This window comes from Quercus lobata, chromosome 3, assembly GCF_001633185.2.
Source record: "Quercus lobata isolate SW786 chromosome 3, ValleyOak3.0 Primary Assembly, whole genome shotgun sequence".
In the NCBI taxonomy this organism is placed as follows: Eukaryota; Viridiplantae; Streptophyta; class Magnoliopsida; order Fagales; family Fagaceae; genus Quercus; species Quercus lobata.
The window spans coordinates 36,805,655-36,809,208 of NC_044906.1; the positions used below are offsets into that span (position 1 = coordinate 36,805,655).

Genomic DNA, 3,554 nt, shown 5'->3' on the forward strand with positions numbered 1-3,554 from the left:
TTTAGTCCTTACTACTTTGAACTTATTTTGTCTTGTTCCGACTGATTCATCACTAAACCACTAGACAAACTTAGTTCTAAAAGGTTACATTTATTCATGGTTGTCAATCTAAAAATATAGATTCTACAAGTAGATTAGTATGTAACAAAGGAATAAAATAGACCAACAAAATATGAAATATTGTGCATAAAGCTATAGTTTTAATATGGTTATCATTCTCAATAAAAACTCCTACCATTTAATTATTTTTTAAAAATGAAAGTTTTCAACTTCATTACAAAAATTTGAATAATCATACATGTCAATGCATAATTGAAGCTAACTCCACTTCAGCTTTGCCGGAATAAAGAAAAGGCTTGGTCGGGCCAGCTATCATAGACAAATTAGTTGAGCAACTACTACTTGAACATTGTGTCTGATCTTTTGGTTAGACCAGAAGTCATATTAGAGAATTCATGCAGGTGCGTTAGAGACCCAAAATACATTAGCATTGGAAACTTTGATGGAAGGTTGGGCAACTAAGATTCAAAATTAAGAACATATATTACTTGCCTTATAGAGGGCCTACTAGTGGGATCAGGATGTCAACACCAGAATCCAACTACCATCAAACTCTCCATTTGCCCTCTATCATATTCCATACTTAATCCCTTATCAACTGCATGCTTCAAGAATTTGACCTTTTCCATAAAAGGTCCCACACCCACTCTACTAGCCTGACCTTGCAAGGTTCTACACGTGGCTCAACTGGTTTTCTACCACATGCAATTTCAAGGGAAACCACCCCTAAACTATTAACATCAGATTCTTTAGAAGCCCTGCCAGTGGTGAAACACTATGGGGCTAGGTAGCCCATGGTGCCTGCCAAAACAGTAGTTTGTGAGCTCAAACCATGGTCTACAAGTCTTGCAAGACCAAAATCACCAAGTTTAGCATTGAAATTTGAATCTAATATGATATTACTAGACTTTATAACTCTGTGCACCACACATTACTCCCACTCTTCATGAAGGTATAGTAGTGCAGAAGCCAATCCCTGGGCTATTTTGTACCTTACTGACCATGTTAGTATAGTCTTTGCTCCAAATAGATGAGAATCAAGGCTTTCATAAGGCATGTATTCATATACAATAAGTAACTTATGAAGTAACTTATGCTGTTCATGAAACCAACCAATGAGTTGAACCAAATTTTTATGTCTCAAACGACTAATGGTCTTCACTTTTGACATGTACTCATTTTGTCTTTGCCTTGATCCTTTTGAGACTCTCTTAACCGCAACTTCCACATTGGATTCACTTAACAAACCTTTGTAAATGCCTCTGAATCCCCCCTCTCCAAGTTTCCCTCCCTCGAGAAAGTTGTTTGTTGCATTGAGAAGTTCACGGTATGCGAACCTCCTTGGCCCTGTTCCTTTTACAAATTCATCATCCATACTGTCATCATCACCCAAATCTTCTGTGTTCCCATCAGCTCTTTTTCTCCAATAAATAAACCAAATTAGTCCTAAAGCACACCCCACTGGAATTGAACTCACTGCTACACCAATTCCCAAACCCAATTTATTTTGCTTGCTCCCATCTTTTGTTTCTTCTAAAGTTGAATTGAATGACCAATGAAGTATTGTATGTGTCTCGTATTGTGCTCCAGTAGCCACGAAGAAACCAACACTGACTCATTGCAGTAAAATTTTCGTGAAATTAACAATAAGTGAAAGGCTAGGCTTACTTAAGACTGGATTATTAGCATAAGAAAGGAACACACTAAGATTTTGGGTTGTTGAGTTATAACCTACCCATGCATAAACTGTTGACCCATTCTTAATGCTATTTGGCCATGTGACACTTATGTTTAAGTCAATGGAATTGACATCGATCCCTACGTGATTATTACTTGGATCCCATGGGTTTTGGTAAGTGTCAAACTCAACTGCAAGAGTTTGATTTTGAGAGTCTGTGACAGTGGTTTCTCCACTAAACAGTCCAAGATTCTCGCCAACTGTATTGTTAGTAGGGATGGTTGAATTAAATGGTGCAACGAAGAAGGCGAGCCCATCAACAGAGGGATTATTAAGAGGCTTAATGATAAAGGAAAAGTGAGTGGTGAAGTCTGTAACTGTTTGCCTCCCTGTGCTATTATTCCAAAGGAGCACTCGTTCTTTATATAGGGCACGACCAACACTTCCGGCGCTGGACTTCGTGGCTTTATTCCTTATGAGCTCGATACCACCATCTGCGTTTATATATGTGACGAGTATACAATAAAACCACTGACGAGTATGAGAAATATCGTCCAAGCAAAAGACGATCTCATCCACACCCAAGTCGGGGACGAGAATAAGTGTAAAAGCCTGGCATCATTCGTCGTACCTTTAACATTAGAGTATTCTTAGCTGGCCTCACGCCAGCAAAACCCTCCTTTGCCTTTCTTTTCTTGATATCAAGTACCGGAGATCGTCCATTTACGTTGACGAGGAGCATACTAACGAGGTCAAGTTTCGGCTTCATCAGTTTGGCGCCATCTGTGGGAAACGAAGAGTTGATCCTTCCTCAAACCATTGTGCTCCTACCGATAAAGCTCTTGTCACTTGATGGATTCTGCATTGGCACCCACTCTTGATCATGTGGTGATGGCTCAACAGATTCAAGCTCTAATAGTGAATGTACAAGAGCTGATGAAGCTTAATGAAGAGTTTAAATGCTGAGCTCGCCCAAAGGGCAGCAATGCCTTGCATCATCGACGCAGCCATAGTTGACATGACGAGGAGGCCAGCAGCCCTAAAAATAGTAATGGAAAAGATGCAATTGAATACACAGGACAGTCTATGCATGACAATGATCACATGATGAAAAGCTTAAGAAGGAAACTCGACGAAGTGAAGAATGCCATGAAAGGGGAGACGATAATGAATCTTGACAGCATGCTCAAACGAACAGATTCACCTTTCATAGCCAGCATTTTGGAGTGCTCTCTGCCTCCGAAGTTTTGCTTGCCACAGTTGGAGTATTATGATGGTACAAAGGATCCTTTTGACCATATAGGGGCCTTCAAGCCTATTCTAAACCTTCAACAAACACTTGATGAAGTTATCTGCCGATCTTTCCCTGCCACACTAAGAGGGGCAGTTAGAGTTTGGCTTAGTAAGTTGCCAGCATCTTCCATAGCAAATTTTGAAGAGCTCATTAACTAATTTGTTCACCATTTCATTGGAGGACAACATCATAAGAGGCCAACCTCTTACTTACTGGCAATGAGGCAACAAGAAAGGGAAAGCCTAAAAGATTGTGTGAAGCATTTCAACAAGGCTGTGTTGGAGATTGATGAGGCTAATGACCAGGTGATAATGACAACCTTCCAAGCTGGGCTTAACAACCCACACCTCATTTTTTCATTGGGAAAGATGCCTCCAACCTCCATGACGGATCTCCTGTTCAAAGCCCAGAAATATATGAATGGTGAAGACGCCCTAACTGCGAAGGGGTTGACAGGAAAATGGAAGAAAGACGAGCCTAGTGATTCTTATGGTAAGAAGAAGGATTGTAAGGATTCATATT

At 40.1% G+C, this 3,554-nt stretch overlaps 1 pseudogene; it reads right to left on the minus strand.

Moving 5' to 3' along the window:
• Positions 1 to 301: 301 nt before the first annotated feature.
• LOC115980837 lies at positions 302 to 2,507 on the minus strand (annotated as a pseudogene).
• Positions 2,508 to 3,554: the final 1,047 nt, after the last annotated feature.